Source organism: Ambystoma mexicanum, chromosome 2p, assembly GCF_040938575.1.
Source record: "Ambystoma mexicanum isolate Mex_15411 chromosome 2p, UKY_AmexF1_1, whole genome shotgun sequence".
NCBI classification, from domain to species: domain Eukaryota; kingdom Metazoa; phylum Chordata; class Amphibia; order Caudata; family Ambystomatidae; genus Ambystoma; species Ambystoma mexicanum.
The window spans coordinates 1,473,382,777-1,473,401,603 of NC_090923.1; the positions used below are offsets into that span (position 1 = coordinate 1,473,382,777).

The window sequence follows — 18,827 nt, forward strand, 5'->3', positions numbered from 1 at the left end:
CAGGGCCATGGATGCCCAGGTCAGTTTTAACCACAACGTCAAAACCAGGGAGTATGACTAATCCCATAGCTGAATTTTTAAGATGTTCCTGAAAGAACTATGAGGTTTGTTGGGTGCCGATGCTCTAAAAGCCAAAGATCTTTCAATTAGGGCAAACGCTCGGATTAAAGAAAATGGGAAGACATTGTTTTGGCCAGAATGGTTTTTGGGAGGGCTTAGATGGATTGGTGACTTGCAGAATGGAGGGAAATGGCTCACGACTAATGAAGTAAAGAGTAAAAATAGGATATACATAACTTTTCAACCATGGACTATAGGAGACTGAAAAAGGCTATTGGCGAGGTAGATTTTGATGATGGGCTACATGTTGACATTTTTTCTGTTAATATCGTAAAGAGTAGTGGAGGTTTGGCAAGCATAATCTATAAACTCATTGGCCCTCATTACGACCCTGGCGGAAAGGGGAAAACGATGGCGGAAATGCAATACCGCCATCGAATAGCGCTCGGTGCGACTATGACCCGTCACCGCAAAGTACGAAGCCATTAGCGACACCGTAGTGAACGCCAACGCTAACTGCACCAAGCACGCGCGCGCGCGCCATGCCAAACCGCAAACACCACCATGGCGCAAGGGTACGCCAATTCCGACCCTAGCGGACATGTACCTAACGCCATCAGGCATGGCGTAATGTACCATTCCGCCATGGCGAGAAGTACGGCATCGCGAATCAACCGTAAACGGGCCCACTGAGTGCCTGTACACCGCTCCCTGCCCACAAAGTACAACTCCCCGTAGGTGCAATGAAGTCACAATGCAACCATTGAAATGTACAAGTCACCCATGCATGGCAACGAACAAAAGAAACACAAGAGGGGCCAATGGGAGCTGCAGGGCACAGATGGCACGAATACAGAAGCCATCCCAATGGACATGACCACAGTCCCCCACCAAGAAACGCACGCAAACACAGGCACCTGTGACCAGCAATATTCCGAAAATCACATCATTCCACCAGTCCACCTGGCTGACCGGCATCTGTTACACAAAACCCAATCCCCCGCCCCTGAGCATGACAACATTCAAACAGTCATATTGGCAGCCCCCATCCCTGACCTCACTGGGCTTCGTAGGCAAACGCGCCCAGCACAGTACCACGCAACTAAACCCCGAAGCTGGAACCCAATGCAGATCTCCTCACAATACATCGCCCCCCAAATAGGCATATGCCACATCACTTGCAAAGAAAAACGCTACACGGGCCAAATCAGAATAGAAATTTTATGCACATCAAAGTCACCAAGCCCATACAGCCATCAGGCCATGAACTCCAAAACACTAATCACCATTGTGGGCTGCATCCGCAAGAAATGACCAGCCACTACCTGTGTGTCGCCCTGTTCCCCCATGGTACACAGAGCCACATTCACGTACGAAAAGGCAACATGGAAGCGCACAGAACCGCAGGGCCGACCCAATGGGGAGGCACTAGTCCAGCTGAAAGGCCGAAATGTTGCTCCGAGCCACCAGTACTGCGTAAGGGCATGTGGGCCATTGGCGATCGTCCCATAAGATCGTAATGCTGCTCCACTGATTAACACGAAGCAGCAGGTGTCGGGAGTAAAAGCCATCTGCAGGAGTGGCATACAGATGGCAGTGGCAAAAGGGGAGGAGATACCTGTCAACCAAAAGAAAAGAACAAGAACAGAATGGCCATCAGAACTACATTCGAACAACTCACTTCAATGATCACACGAAATCCACAGCCATATGCATGCTAGCCCACTCAAAAGGATCATCACCACCCCAAAACCACTTGCGACTCATAACCATCTATATCGAGGTGCAAACACCATCACAAACGAGTGTACCTGTGCATGCGTCTGTCAAAACAGAATCCATCAGATGGGAATGTTAACGTGCATGGACACAAGTGTCTGAGGGCGCGTCGAGACAGGGAGGGCTCAACAAGGCCAGATAGACGATGGTCCCACTATGGCAGCCCTGCATCACATAGCGTAGGGGAGGCGGATAGATCCCAAGAAGCCCTGTACATGGCAAACTCTGTATCAAATCACCTGCCCATGCATCCATTCATCATTCCCTCATCCCGGGATCAAAACGCCTGAATAATTACTCACATAACATTAGAAACATCCATTGAGTCTGTGCGTTATGCAGCCTGCTAAATCCACAGTGCCCCAGCCCGTAATTCCAGTGTTGTGAAGTAACATGTATTTGGGAACGGCCGGCCTCATCGCCCACGTAGCTATTGCGCATCCCAAACTATTCATATCAATCATTGCTCCCTCGCCATGGGCCCTGTCTCAAGGACATTGAACAATAGAACGTTACATTTGCAGTCAGACCTGTGGGCATCTCCTCGCCGCTAGCTGGAAACCGAAAGCGCCGCCCTTCGAATTCCTCATTTGCAACATCACGTCGAAAAGGCATCTGTGGCCGTTTGAAATCACTAATTATTCCATCGAGTGCGGCTGTGTGTGAAAATGGCAACTGCCTTCACCCACAAATGGGACGCCCCGCCCGTCGTTGCAACTCGGTACAGTGATGCATGAGGGCCCACCGTTACTCGAGTACTACGTTCCACTGACCCTTCACAAGTCTGTTCGCGACTGCACAGATAGTATGGGAAACAATGGGACCACAGCAGAATGAACATATCAACCAATCTTACACGGCCATCGGGTACAAATACATGATTGCAATAGCAAGATACCATTCCCCGAATTGCAGCGTTGTGCGCGGGACGTGCTCGGCCAAAGGGGAGAGCAGTTTGCACAGGTGGAATTAATCACCACAGGTGGAGGCCATACAGCCTGGAAACACATAAATTGCACAGCCAGTCTCCTCCCACAACCACACCGAAATGCTACCGGCAGGACTCGCGATGTTGGCCCTGGGGGACCTGATAGCACTGCAAGTGCTCCGACTCCAAGAAGAAGACGAACACCAACTACAACCAGCCGCACGGAGGAGACGCAGGAGGAGGAGGAGGCCAAGGCAGGGCCAGCAAGGCCCACCAGCACAGCCACTACCACCACGCAGGCAGCCCGCAATACCACGCCTCCGAGCACATCCGTTCAACCTCACTGATGAGCAGATCCACACCCTCTACCGTCTGGACCGGGACACCATAGCCGCCATTGTGGACATGACACAGGCTGACCTTGTCAGCATGATAGATAGCCCAACCGCCATCCCACCCCTACTGAAGGTGGTGTCTGTACTACACTTCCTGGCCACAGGCACCTACCAGCACACAGTCGGACAGTTGCATGGCATTTCTCAGCCACTGTTCTCACGGACACTATTGCAAGTGCTCGATGCCCTCCTGCAGCACGCAGACGACTACATCTCTCTACCACGCTCGGAGCAGGAAATTACCAACACAAAAGTGGGATTCCATGCACTTGCCGGCATACCGGGTTGCATTGGTGCCATCGACTGCACCCATGTTGAATTGGTCGTCCCACATGCCATGGAGGCCCAGTACCGCAACCGAAAACAATTTCATTCCCTGAATGTACAAATGGTGTGTGACTCCAACAGGATCATTACACATTGTTGTGCCCGATTCCCTGGATCAACCCATGATTCTATGGTCTTGAGGAACTCTACAATACCACGCTACATGGAGCGACACGCAGGGAACAGATCCTGGCTACTCGGTGAGTCTCATTACATGCATGATGATGTGGGGTATGTGAATTGGCAATGACCTGGCAGGAAGGGGGGGGGGGTGTGCGTACGTATCAATGGCATTCCACATCATACGTTTCTCGTCCACATACAGGTGATGCTGGATATCCACTGAAGAGATGGCTCCTCACACCAGTCCGGAACCCACGGGACCAGCATGAGGAGGACTACAACCATGCCCACTCACGTACCCGTGTAGTCATAGAACAGGCATTCGGCCTACTGAAGGGCCGTTTCCGCTGCCTCAGCAGGTCTGGCGGGGCACTCCTGTACCGCCATGAGAAGGTTGCAAAGATGGTCATGGCATGTGTCATGCTCCACAACATGTGCGTACGTAGAAATGTGCCCATGCCCCCTGACGCAGAACTGCAAGCACCTGATGATGGTCATGATGAGGGTGGGGATGTGGCAGCACCTCATGGAGTCTGCGAGGCACCGGAGGCCCGTGACATTCGTCAGCATCTCATTGATGTATGCTTCTAGCACTCACGCCTGGTGGCTGATACATGGACACGGGACTCGTGGCACTGCGTGTGTCTGGGACATGCACAATATGGACTCTACGCCTATGATGGCCTAGTACACAAAGATCAATGTCCACACATCTCATTGGTTTATCGTGCACTTTTTATGGCATATGTGATGTCATGTTGAACACCCTATCGACCCGCCACCCAAGTGAGCCCAACACACCCCCTCCACCCTCCTACCTCCCCCCCGAACACCAGTGTCCAAAGATGCTCATTGTCAGTGGGCTGTCGCTATTGCAAGCCCCCTCTGCGGGTATCAGGGGCACCCCTGCCTGTGGAGCGCAGGTTCCTTCCAGATCTACGTTGGGGGCTGCCCTGGACGGAACTTGCAACGGATGATGTGTCTGCCTGCTCACGTCCATGCATGTCCCTAAGGGTTTGCGAGAGCTCAGTGAGCACACGGCGCACTGCGGCAAGTTCGGCACATACGTCTTTGGACGTCGCATGCAGTTCCCCCCTCAGGCTCTCGGTGCTTCTCTCAATTTGTGCCCTTAGCGTCTCTGTACCTCTCTCCATTTCTGCCCTAAGTGTCTCAGTTGATGTTTCTATGTCTGCCTTAGTGCCCCCACATTCATCGGCATGGTCCTTGAGGAGTGTGGCCAGTTGCTGCTGTTGTTCGATCAACTGGTCGAGGGACTGTTGCCTCTGCTGGGCCATGGCCATTTGCGGGGGTGTCACAGAGGGGCTGTTGTCCTCATGTTGCCTTGCCACAGGGCTTGTGGGTGCCCCTGCGTGGTATCCTCATGTTCTACGGGATGGGACAGACAGGGGGATTGGGACAGGTCATGGATGGATCTGACTTCGGCATCCCCGTTTTCTGTGTCGGAGCATGCTGCCATCAATGGGGTGTCACCTATGGTGCTGCTGCCACCAGAGGCAGTGCCTTCTGTGGCATCCATTGGGGGGACCTGTGGTGGTGGTGTTGTGGGCATGCTGGCTGCTGGGGTGCCTGTTGATGTTCCCTCCTCTGTGCTGCCACCTGATTTGTGCTGCTGCCGTGTCTTGATGCGTGCAGCTGAGGTGGAGGGTCTTTGGCCGTTGGTCTTGGCCCTCTTTGCAGGTGTGCTGGTAGGGGTGTCCTGTAGCTCGTCGTTTGGATCGGACCCTGTGGTGGAGTAAAGGAGGGCGAGGGTTATTGATGGGTCTGTGGGAATTGGAATGGCATTGTATCACATGCTTTGGGGTGGTACCTGAGGGTGATTTGGGTCGGGGCCTTGGAGGTGCTTTGATTTGTGTGTGGAGTGAGGGTGCAGTTGTTTGGCAGCCTGCAGTTAGGGTGTGCCTGCTGCACGTGTAGTGCGTGTATTAGGGGTTTTTAATTATTTATGTATTTATTGTGGGTTTTAACGTGCGCTATCAGGCCGATGTGTGTGGACGTTCTCCTGGACATGTGTTTCTGTTGCACTATGTGGACGCATGGTACTTCACATGGATGGACTGTGTGGATTTGGCATTGTTTTATCTGGCCCACCTACCTGAATCTTCGGATGTCTGCACTCCTTTCTCCATCCCTCCGACTCCCTCTATGCTCTCCATTCCGATGGTGGAGGCACAGATTTCTTCCCAGGGGGTCAACTTGATGGGTGATTCAGGACCTCCCCCGGTGGCTGTGGCAATGTTGCGGTTGGCAGAGAGTATGCTGCGGACGCGTATCCGCAGGTCGTCCCATCGCTTGCGGCATTGCTGTGGGGTGCGGGGTGCGGTCCCCACCGCACTTACCCGCTGTGCCACCAGAGCCCATATGGCCTTCTTGTTTGCAAGTGCCGTCCTGGTCATTTGCGTGCAGAAGACGACGGCAGCATTCTCCTGGAGGGTCTCTGTTAGCACGGTGAGTTCCTCACGGGAGAAGTGGACCTGCTGCTTGCGGTCGCACGCTTTCTTCGCTACTTTTCCCATTTTTCTTGGTTTCGCTAGGGTGGTTGACGGGTTGGGGTGTGTTTCAGGGTAGTGATTTTAGTGGTTGTGTGGTTTTAGTGTTTTTATAGGTGTACGCCGGGATGTTTCCCGTTCCGGGCCCATGTTTTAACTTCCGTTTCCGTATATTTCCGGTCACCGTACTTTCCGGTAGGCGCACACTGCGGTGACCGCTGAGAGGGGTGGCGGTATTGCACCTAGGGCGCCGTACGGCGGCGGTGTGGGCCGTTTTGGGGTCATTTCCGCCATCGCAGACTTTGCACTTCCGCCGTGGCGTGGTGCTCGTGCCCGATGGGTCGGAATGGGCCGCACTTTGCTCCTTCGTGCAATGGCGGAAACGCTATTTACGCTGTGGCGCTCCGGTCAGTCGCTTTCCGCCAGGGTCGTAATGAGGGCCATTGTCTCAGGATATAAGGAGAATGATCAATTGCGAGTGAATAAGAATAATAGACTTGATTGTGAAATTTCTTCAGAACAATGGTTGGCTGTCTGCAGTAATGTTAATCTGTGTTCGATTAGTTTGTGTGAAAGGTCCAGCCAAATCAACATTTTAAATGGAGTCTATTGGACCCCAGAACGTTTATATAAAAGAGGTTTTTCATATAAGAGGTTTTTCATATACAAATGAATATTGGGGACGTGTTCATCAGACTGGTTCAATGGAACATATGTTGTGGGAATGTGGGAGAGTGCGTGATTTTTGGCTGAGTATTTGCGAAATATCAGACGAGATACTGGGGAGGAAAATTGATTATGACTTCAAAACATTGATCTTGGGTGGAGATGAGTTATTGGATGATCTGACCACATGCCAAAAGAAATGGCTATTTAGAGGTGCTACTGTAGGAAAGAAAATTATTTTGAGAGGATGGAAATCAAGAGTGCCCCCAAATGTCGAGGATTGGATTCATGAAATGCTCAAATTAGCTGATATGGAGAGGGTGATCTATAAGAGAGTTAAAAAAAATCTAATTTTGAAAAGATTTGGGGGAAATTCACAGATTCATATTAGTCTCTGTTATGATGTACAGGGTGGGTTGGGAGGGGCTGGGTTGCATATAGTTTTGGTTAATGTACATTGTTGAATATTGTTTCCATTGATCCATCATATACCAATTGTAACTTTGATTTTGATTAGAATTTAAGTATACTCCTGTATTCGCTGATCGTTATTGTTTATGTTTATAAAATGAAAAATTAAGAATTAAAAAAAAAAAAAGTTGGCAAATGCAAATGATCATCTGGCCACTCCTGGATGCTACAAAGAAGTACAGAAGAGCTTCATAACCAATAGTATTAAATATCTACAGAAAACAATCAGCAAATGGCACAGCAAACTGCTGATTAATGATAAAGAAAAGTCTTTCATGATAATCAACAAACCAAGAGTTCCGACAATTTATTTTCTGCCGAACATACATAAAGACTACTACACTGAGCTCCCAGAAGTGAGACCAATTGTTAGTGGAATCGGGTGGCAACTGAAAATGTATCCAAATGTATTGATAAGATTATTAGACCAGAGGTATATAAACTAGACTCGTACACCCGAGACACCATGCATATACTAGAAAACCTGAGCAAAGTGGAATGGAATAATGATTACATGTTGGTAACTATCGATGTAAAAGAACTGTATAACAGTATAGATCACAATCTGGCATTTCAAACCATAGACTTTATGTATCAAGATGGCTCCGCTTCACATTATGCATTCATACAATTGATAAAAGAACTATTGGATTTTGTATTAAAGAACAATGTATTCCTGTTTAATGACACACTATACCAACAGATAAAGGGCATAGCAATGGGCACATGCTTTGCACCATCTATGGGCAATCTGTTCGTTGGTGAATTTGAGAGCAAACATGCCTGTAAACATCCAATACTGTCTGACAAAATTGCAACTGGCAACAATACATTGATGATATTTTTATTATATGGAATGGTACTGAGACGGAAATTAATGAATTTTGTAAATACTTCAACAATAACACCTTTGGGTTACAATTCACTATCGAAATGAGCAGGACTGAGGTGACTTTCCTCGACCTATGTGGACAGTGGAAAACTACAGACCAGAACATACTGCAAAAAGACTGACGTTAATGCTACCTTACAGGCGAATAGTTGTCACCTCAAGAGTACAATTCAGAACATCTGGTTCTGACACTGGTCTGTCTGGCCGTGTACTCGATTGGTTCGTGGCCTTCCTGGCTGATCGTTCCCAATTAGTCTCTATTCCGCCTTTTTGTTCTAGTCCTGTCTCACTGTCCTGTGGGTCCCTCAGGCGTCTGCACTGTCCCCCATTCTGTTTAATGTTTATATCGGGTCTCTCTTGCTTCTCATTCTGTCTCACGGGTTCCGTTATTATTCTTATGCGGACGATACCCAAATTCTGGTTCGCTTTGACCTTACTCAAGCCAACACGGCTGTACGGCTGAGAAAGTGTCTTGAAGATCTGGAAGCTTGGATGAGAACCAATTGGTTAACATTGAATGGCAGTAAAACTGAGGTTCTGGTAGTTGGGACTACCTCCCCCCTTTGGTTCTGGACTGCAGAGTTCTGGCCCTCTTCCCTTGGTCCTCTCCCCGTGCCAGTCTCGTCTGTTAAGAACCCAGGGGTCAGAATCTCGACATCCTTAGCCATGGACGAGCAGGTAGCAGAGGTTTGTAAAACTGGGCATTTTAAGCTCTGGATTCTGCGGAAGGTTCTTCCATTTATCCCAGCAGAGTATCAGGCTCCGGTGGTGGCGACGTTGGTTTTGACTGGGCTCGATTGCTGTAACTCACTCTACTTGGCTCAACCTCGTTACCTTCTAAATCGGTTGAAGCTACTCCAAAATGCAGCTGCCAGAGCTATTCTTCGGCCACCTTTTGGTGCTCACATGTCCCCCCTGCTAATGAAACTTCACTGGCTTCCTGTTGAAAGCTGCATTTTTCTTTTAAGGCCATGTGTATTGTACATCAGGCTTTTTACGGCCGTGTGGCGGAATATCTGCAGGAGAAATTTGTACCCTACGCTCCTACACGCTTGTTGCGCTCTCGATCTGCCCTTTTAGTGGCGGTTACTCGGATTCGACTCTCACAGACAGGCAGGCATGTATTCTCGGTAGCTGCCGCCAAGGCCTGGAACGATCTGCCTTTTACCTTGCGTGGGAGTAAGGATCATCTTACTTTCTGCCGGCTGTTGAAAACACTCTTATTTTAGTCTGTACTTAAACATGTTAATCCTCCCTCTCAATCAGCGCCAAGAAGCCTTCGGGTGTATGTGCGCTCAATAAATTCCCTTAACATAACATAACATCCCCATCGGAGAATTGACCAGAGCTAGAAGAAATTGCAGTCAGGACACCACATATGGGACTGAATGCAGACACATTGAGGAACGTTTTACATCACAAGGATAGCCCAAGGAATGCATAAACAAGGCTAGATCTAAAGTAGATAGCAAACAACGGGGGGAGCACCTCAAACCACAAAACAAGGACAGAGCCAAAGACAAAGATAAATTAAGAATTATAACTCAAATCACAGGGGACAACAAAACAGTATGAAAGATTTTCCCAAAAAACTGCCACCTGTTACAATTAGATCCGGACTTTAATAACTGAATCTCTGAGAAACCAAACATAGTTTATACAAAAGTGCCAACACTACGAACGGAACTAAGCCCAAGCTTCAAGAAGACAGCCAAACCCCAACACCAAATTAACATCTTCACTGGCAAACCAATTAAGGGATTTTACAAATGCACCATTTGTAGCATGTGCAGACATGCCTTATATAATATCCAAACCTACAGAACTGCTAATGGTAGAAATGTGAAAATAAAAGAATTCATAATTTGTAGAACAACATTTGTGATCTATGTAATGATATGTGTATGCAATAAAAAGTATGTTGGGAGTACAATACGTATATTAAGAGTAAGTATCAGGGAGCACCTTGGGAACCTTACTACGCCAGGAAGTAACTCTGTCCAGGCAGACAGAGTTACTGGATCAAGGTGCACCAAAAAGACAAGAAGCAGGACATTCAATTCTTCGGAGCAAAACATAGGGCCTCATCATGACTTCAGCGGTAACCCTTAAATCCGGCGGTAGCGCTATTACCGCCGGATTTAAGGGTCCGCCGAATCAGGGCGTCGGCGGATTTCGCCCCAGCTCTGAGCTGGGGGAAATCCGCCGAAAATTTGTGCTATTACCGCCGGCGGGAAATCCGCCAGAGGTATTAGCGCGAAGATTCCCCATTGAGCCCAATGGGGAATGGGGCATTCCCGAATGGGCACAGGGGGGAATGGGGACTTACATTACCACCGAACTCGTGATCTGGCGCTATTAGCGCCGGGGAGTTCGGTGGTAGGGCTAATACCGCCCACGCTAATAGCGTTACCGTTACCGCCCAAGTCGTGATGAGGCCCATAGAATTGGATGCAAGACTGGGGGACAGAGAAAAAGCCCTACGCCAATAAGAATGCAAGCTGATGCGCAATCTAAGATTAATCACTGAGGGTCTTACCAGGGACTATGAGATGCATCACTTTCTGTAGAAAGTAAAACATGCACAGTGGATAAGCAATTCTGTGGGAATCTGGTATAGATTCAAACAATAAGAGCTTAATTGATCCAACTTCAATAGAATAGTTGAATCTATAAGACATCCATTGTGACCTTAAGCCCCTAATAAATTCAATATTTCGATACATTTTTTTCTAAATTAGCTGAATCTATAAGATACCTGCATGTGACCATATGACACTAATATGGATATCTAAATTTAAAGACTCACTGAAACCAGAACATGGGGTACCTCAGTACTTTAATTAAAAGACGGGAGGATAGCTCTGTTGCAATGCGCGGGTCTTGGAAGCAAGACCACGCTGAGCAAACAAAGGTTCGAATCCCGGACCTGCGCTTGAAAAAAACAAACTGAGTGTGTTATAAATTAAACTAGCGCCTAGATACCTACGGGTTATGTGCGCTGTAAATAAATGCAAAAAATAAATCAAATCAAAATAAATAAAAGCAATTACACACCTATTGAGGCAATTAGGCTGGAGATGGGACTATTTATCTCTCTACCCTGATTAACTTGAATAGAGCAAAGCTCTATCTTAAGATCATGTTCTCTCCTCCAGATTAATTCCTGACAATACTTCGCTCACAGCTGCAGAAAGGTACCAGTGTGGTGATGACTAAATTCAAAACCATAAACAAGGATTTCTTTAGGAAGTTGTGCTGGACACCGAGGTGGGAATACGGTGAAGGTGCAATGCTGAAATCCTTGAAAAACGCAGCTGAGAAGCTAGATTGGGTTAAAGTTTGTATTTTAACTATAAGGAGCCACAAGAATATCTAAAGCTCCTCCTATCTTTGGTAAAGCGTCAGCTGTTTATGAATATTAGACTAAACCGCCTTGATGTACTAGAAATCAGAGGGGTCTGGACTGGAAGCCCTGCCTATGAAAGAACTTGCCGAATCTGCTGTAATAAGCTAGAAATAGAGACAGCCAGACATGTACTCACCAACTGCCCTATGATGAGACCTATCTTTGCTCAGTATTACTCTACATTTGTAGAAGATCTTGATGACATAACCTATGAGTATTTCTGGTTAGGCTGTTTGTCTGGTTATACCCGTAATAAGATCATTGCCATAACACAAGTATGGAAATGTGCAAACAGGCAACTGCGAAAATTTGAAAATGATGTGAAATTACTGGAGGAACTAAGTAAAAGCTGATGCTTCTAACTCTCTTTTTGGGTGCATTAGACAGACTATTTTGTTGGATTATAGGCTCTATATGTGTATATTATCCCTCATGCTTTGATTGATGCTAAATGTCCCTTTTTTATTCTGATTGGATTGCTTTTTATATGAATTGATTTGTGATTGGATTATTTTTAATGATATGTAAATGTCCTTATTCTGCTTCCGATGTTCTTCTTTTTTCATATCCTCTGTATTTTTAGTTCAAAAAGCAATTTTCTGTCTTATAAGGATTAAGTATGTAATAATTTTCTTTATTTTATTATCCTAAGAATGTGTTAAAGTTTTCTTTTAAACTGTATACACAATAAATAAAAATAAATAAATAAAATCAGTCAAGAGACCTGTATCTTTAAATATGCTACAGGCTCAAGCCCGGAATGAGGCTTCAACAGCTTTTTACAAACTTGATATTGTGCTCATAAAATACAAATAATATAAATAATTTACCCAGTCTCGAGATTTATATCTCCAAATATGCCAAAAGTAAAAGCCCTTAATAAGGCTACTTATGTCTCTGAGCGTTATGTTTATACTCATAAAATATAATACAATTATCGATATAATTGCATCATACATGAAGATTATCTTCTCAACGTGAATCCCCCATGTCAAAACATGGTAATGTCGGATCACGGAACATTGCGACCCGTGATGACGTCATTATGCTCACGCTTTGCCGGCACACGCTGATGACAACTATATTTTCAGTTCCAAAGCTATAGCAGCCCGGAACTGACCGAGGATCACCGATACATTGAAAGAAGTCGATGGTAATTAAGAAGGACACCAAATACACAGGTAATTACTAACCTAATGTAGAGTTGAATCCTGAAGCAAGCCATTTGCAATTTTAAATTGAGACAGGCATATTTGGGAGGACAATCAACTGCATAGTAGTCCAGAATTGCAGTAGCCTTCTGGTTAATGATGACTGTATACATACCTCGGATTATGTGTATTTGGGCTTAGCAAGTTATGGACCTGGGGCCCATATCAAACAGACAACCGGGCTTTAAACCCTTTATAGCTTATGAGCAGTATTAGCATCATTGCAGATCGTGCTGGCGCGGCAACCAACAGTTAACATGCATTGTTCTTAAAATGATCCACTACCACGGATGCAACCGCACTTCAATAATGGTTTTGAGAACTAACATAGACCATACATTGAATGATATATGAGCGTACGAACGGATGGACTGATAGACTGGGGCAATTCAATATGATATTGAATTGCCCCAGTCTATGCAATTGGCTTTCATACTAATTCAAGTCTGATTCTGTTTCAGACTGAGGACCACCAAACTAAATAAATAACAACCAACCAACCAGTGAAACTTAAGACCAACCGCAGAAGGTTGACTACATTATACGATCTCTAGGATTACAAGGGGAAACTCAGAGAAGGGTTTCACTGCACCATTTCGAACTTACCGTACATCCAAAGGTAAGACTAGCCAGAATGATGGAATTAATCTATGTAATTACATTGATTCAACAGACTAACTTCAATCCTCCCCTTCCTTCCATTTCCTTAAAATTCCTCTCCGAAGGCAGAACCACCAAGCTTGTCCAATCAGCAATTAACTCTGATAAGGGATTGAATTGTTTCTGTTATAAGCAATACTTGAACATGTAATATGTGATGAAATTAATGTATCTTTGAAACTATGCTGAAAATATAATGTGGGCAATACTTAGGGAACGTGTAAGATAGACATTGGAATAATACAAAATATTCAAAGTGTAAGAATTATCAAAAGTGTGCCTTGAAAAAGCCCAAGAAAGGGCGAAATGCATGCACGTGCCTCCTAGCGGAAATTGATGACACTAATAAATACATAACGAGACACTGTTGTCATTTTAACAAAACAGTAGTAATTTCATTATAAGATTAACTGCCCAGGTTTTTATTCGGTAGAAGCACTCGAACTTAGTAAACCTATGCGCAAACGCTTTCATGGAACCCGCCCTTTCGATTATGTTTATGCTTTGCTAGGATCTGCCTCTGGGCCTTTTGGAATGCCAGTCCAGCATTGTTTTTTTAAGAGTGATTTTAATTGCCGCCCTCTTATCCTGCTTCGCCTCCCTAACCCTGTTGTCATAGGGATGGTAATGTGGTTAATTCCCCATCTTTGGCCCTTGGTCGAGAGAAGTTTCATGCATTCCAGTAAACTTAGATTGTAATTGTTAGCATTAATCCTAACACCCTTAATTTCCTTCTTAAGCATCTAGTTTTCCCATATAGTCATGAAGGTTCTGCACGCTTTCACATTCCACTTAACTGCCAAACCACCCCTTACCTATGTAATAAATGCTACATCATGTTCCAGATGGAATGTGGAGTTAGGCAGATGCATGGTGAGAATTAAAGGAAAGTGGTTGCTACCAAGGGCATCCCCCCTCAGCAGGGGTTCACATAAACAGTCTAAGTCAGTAGATAGATAGAAGTGATCGACCCAGGACTTCTTAGACCCCCTACTCAAGGTGTAAAATGCATTTAGGTCTGGTTCCCCTGGCAAGCAAACTTGTAGGTCTCACGTTGCAAGATATTGGTCCCATACAGCCCGATGCTGTGCAGATAGGGAGGTGGTCCTATTTGCAATCTGGGACCCTCTTGTAGATTGTGTTTGGACACAGGCAGCGTTTAGGTCCCCGGCCACAATGAGGAACTCATTGCTACCCCTTCCCGACCAATCTGTGAACAGGAGATCTAGTTCCTGCTGTAGATCCACAAGTTTGTTGCTTGCTTGGTTCCTGTATACGTTCACGATCAACACATTTGCTGTTAGATATTAATTGCCATCAAGTCTTTTGACCTAGTCTTTATCTCAAATGGGTGCAATCCCAATTTAGGTCAATAGAAATGGAGTGTTCACCTGTAGGTCGTCCCTTTGAACCTCTAGATGCTGGCTTGCAGTAGGTATGGTAACTTTGTCGCGCCTTGAAACACTTGTGTATAGGTGCGTTATAAATGCCATATCATATCATATAAAGGTGTTAAAGGCCATGGTTTCTTGTAGAAGTATCACACTTGCCGTCTTTAGGTCGATTCCAGAGTTCCCACGTAGCTTGTGGAAACTGAACATATTCCAGGACATCACTTTCAGGGGGCCTCCCTCAAAGACTCGTCTGCTTAGCCTTGGTTTTCTTGAACATCACAATTGTGGCTTCAAGCCAGGACCAGTCCTCTAGTTCCAATTTTACTGCAGCTGAACTCCCAGGTTTGCTTGTTATAGCTATTTCGAGGGGTTGTGCTAATGATACAGGGAACAAGTAGGCTTTGACATTCTCTTGTGCGTTTGGTTGTCCAACTGGTAGCTGAGGGATTTAAGGGCTTCTCGATTATTCCACACAGTTTGTGCGATTAAATTGGAGACATAATAACAGACTGACCTCTCTGTGCCTTTTTTAGGAAAGGCAACCCTTTGGGTGTCGTCTGATCTTAAGGCCCGTAGCTGGGAAATGGCCTGAAATCCATGGTTCATTTGGCCCCTGTTTATGTGGCGTCAAATGCATATTTTTGAATTGGTTTGCCAGTTCATTATTGTTCCTTGAAAGATCTCAGATTCCGGTATCTGCACAATAGAGCTCTGCAACTGCTGCAATTGACTAGTAGAGATCCGGACCCCCATGTCTAGATTCAGTTCGACCACCAGAGAAGAAGCCAAGCTCGTCAGCACGGCAGAAGTTCCAGGCTCGTTTTCAGGGTTGTTGGAAGTAGAAGTGTTTTGAGAGGGCTTGATGTCAGTGTTAAGAGCCTCAGGAATTTTTAAAAATAGCGTTATTTTAGGTTGCTTTTTCTTAGTAGTAGTTTTATTTAGGCCTGATTGACTGTCAGTTTTGCGAGCAAGTGAATTCCCATACGCAGTGGGCAGTTAATGTATGGCTGGGGCTGGGGATCTCGCAATATAAAGGAGTCAACTTCACTTACCCTGGTTTGAGTATCCCAAAGCCGCTCTGTTTAGTCGCTGGACCCCTGATGCCACGCCGGTTGTGTGGTTTTTCACTGGCAACCCCGCGGTGAAATTGTACTTTCCGGGCAAGGAGTTTTTAACGCAAGCCAGACTTTTTTCCTGTCCTTGTCCTTCTTGCCCAACTGGCCAGACTGCAACACTCCTCACACACTCTCTGCGAATCGCTCCGTGAGACGCTGGGGGTTTTTGAAGGCAGCTCCTTCTTCGAAAATGAAAGCAGTACACAGACTATGGATCTCCTACTGCCAGACTGCAACACTCCTCGCACACTCCATTTGTGTGAAAGACATTTGATCGGATCAAGTGGGGTTACCTATTCAAGGTCTTGAAGAAAATAGCTTTTGATGATGACTTCTTAGTATAGATCAAATTGCTGTATACAGAACCCACAGCCGCTGTGTCGACAAATGGCCTCTGCTCGGAAGTCATAAGATTGAAGAAAGGAACTCGACAATGATGCCCCCTATCGCCAATATTATTCATGTTGGCGATGGAACCGTTGGCATTGGCCATTTGAGGTGATGAGAGAATTGTTGGAGTTAACTAATGAGGTGTATGTCAAAAACTGTGGCTGTATTCTAATGACTTGCTGTTGGTCCTGAGAGACCTGACCAATTCCTTACCAACTTTAATGGTCAGATAGAAAGCTTCAGAGACTTGTCCAGATATAAGATTAATTGGTCCAAATCTGAGGCAATGCCAGTGTCAAAGTTTTGCTTGAAGACAGATTTGGCCGCCTTGGGATTCCATTGGTGTCCGCACAACATGAAATATTTGGGCATATGGCTAACTTGTGCCGTGGACAAAATTATGGTTGAAAACATGATGATGGTGATATCGAACCTGAGGTTGAATTTGGAAAGATGGAAGCTACTCAAATTGCTGCTCTGGGGAAAGGTTAAGATGAACAGTGCACCCAATATTAACTATGCCCTCAGTATGATCCCTTTGTTTCCTGTGAAAACTGCATGAGGTGATATTGGTAGGCTCATGCAGGATTTTCTCTGGGATAATAAACTGCCACGCTTCAAGCTTTGGCAGCTTCAACTGCCAGTGGACAGGGGTGGATTGGGAGTGCGTGATTTTCAAGCAAATCACCTGGCATACGCTGTTAGACATATTGTATTCCTGAGACCTGACCAGATATCTGGGCCTGTGAGGAGTATAATAATAATTTTGTCAATGAAAGCCAACCGGAGCTCTAATTCCTCCACACTGACAGACTACCTGAGACCGACCTGGAAGAAGCTCTCTTTCTTTTGGTGGTGATCCCCATCAGCATTTAGATTCTTCTATTTCGTTTAATCCTGCTGTTATGGATGGGAAGAAAATGCTGTTCTGACCTGATTGGTTTCTAGGAGACGTCCAGTGTATTGGAGACCTTATGGTTAATGGGAATTGGCTTACATTTAATCAATTGAAGCGAGTGAAAAATATACCTAATTGTACAAGCCAAGAGTATCGTGCTCTTAAGAGAATTGTCTCAGAACTGGGGGATTTGTGTTAAAACAATTTAGATGAGGTAGTTTTGAGAACTGACACATTTCTTTTTCTTTCCTCGGCACAAAGCCATTTAGAACAAAGATAGTTCATCATATAAAATACAATCAATTCATCAATCAATATAGACCGTTTTAGAACAAATAAAAACCTTACAAAATATGTCAACAAGATACATTTTAAAACAATATAAATTTCATCAACACAGCGATTGGCATGGTACAGCATTAAAACATGATAAAATGTGATCAGTACAGTTCGAATTACAAGTTTCGATTTGGAGAGTATTAATCACAGCCCATGTATTAATCAAATATACCCCAAATTCTTGCACACATTTTCTTTTAACTTAGTTTTTATTGTTTTCATAGTTATAACTCCTTAACCCTCCCTTCTCCCTTCTTCTTAAAATAAAAACTATGAAACATTGAGTGTAGTTCCCATTCGCATTACAAAAGAAAATCAAAGTGTGTATCTGCCCTGGCTAGGTTACCTGGGGTGTGCGACACTTCTGGCCCCTAAATCTTAAAGTCATCACAGAAACATTGCATGCATCCTTCCAACACTGGGTCTTGCAAGCTAAACCAAATGAGTTCCTCTGGATAGCACCTGTACCTTCATATTCTAATGCTTCTCTTTGTAGGTTACTGTCCCTTACCGTCTTCCAAGGCCACCCTGACATAGTCTGCTCCCTCTGCCCTCTCCGACCTTTCGCTCTGTGAGCTCTGCACTGGTTCCCTGGCTTCAAACATGTCCTGTATATGCATATTCCAGGCCAGCACATCTTCGCTCCCTTCCCCTTGGACCCTATCTGCTGCCCTATGCCACGCCGCTGTCTCTGCCATCGCTCACCTTCTTAAATCCTCCTACCAAGCCTCAACACTGGGGCCCCTGGCCGATTTTCAGGCCATTGCTATGCGCCGCTTTGCCAATGTGCAAATAAGATCCTTCATTTTCACCAGATATTTCATCTGTCTATTGTGTCCCCCTCTGCCTGGCCCCCGTGAGAACATATCTAATAAACAAGCTTCGGGTGGCCATCCATTCATGTCTACTCCACCCTTTGCTACTCTATCCTCTACCGCTGCTTCGAATATTTGCATAATGGTGCAGGTCCAAAACACATGGAGCATACCTGCCTCCTCCGCTGAACATCTAGGATAGCCCTGTTTATCTGCTCCTAGAATTTGCAACATCCTGTGCAGTGTCTTATGTCTGATGTGCCACATATAGTTGAATCAACTTGAACCTGGCATTTCTTGACATCAATTTCGTGTAAAGAAGTATGTTGCCCCATTCCCCATCAGGGATACCCTCTCCAGGTCCCTTTCCCACCTAGCTTGTGTCTGCGTCGGTCCCCGCTTTCGATTACTCATTAATAAATCATACAGTCTAAAAACGACATGGCCT

General features: G+C 45.6%; 1 protein-coding gene across 5 annotated transcripts in view; it reads left to right on the top strand.

The window, feature by feature from the left end:
• The window catches only part of LOC138567641 (zinc finger protein 182-like), a 218,580-nt gene that overhangs the window by 118,239 nt on the left and 81,514 nt on the right, over positions 1 to 18,827 (top strand). For 2 of the 5 annotated variants that reach the window (XM_069646100.1, XM_069646101.1), the window contains one exon: positions 13,230 to 13,387. The exons of 2 other annotated variants lie outside the window; for them this stretch is intronic. The gene's annotated coding sequence lies outside the window, so the exon portion shown is untranslated. Of the gene's footprint in view, positions 1 to 12,663; positions 12,739 to 13,229; positions 13,388 to 18,827 lie in introns of those variants that run through there. One more of the 5 variants, XM_069646102.1, reaches the window with a different exon arrangement.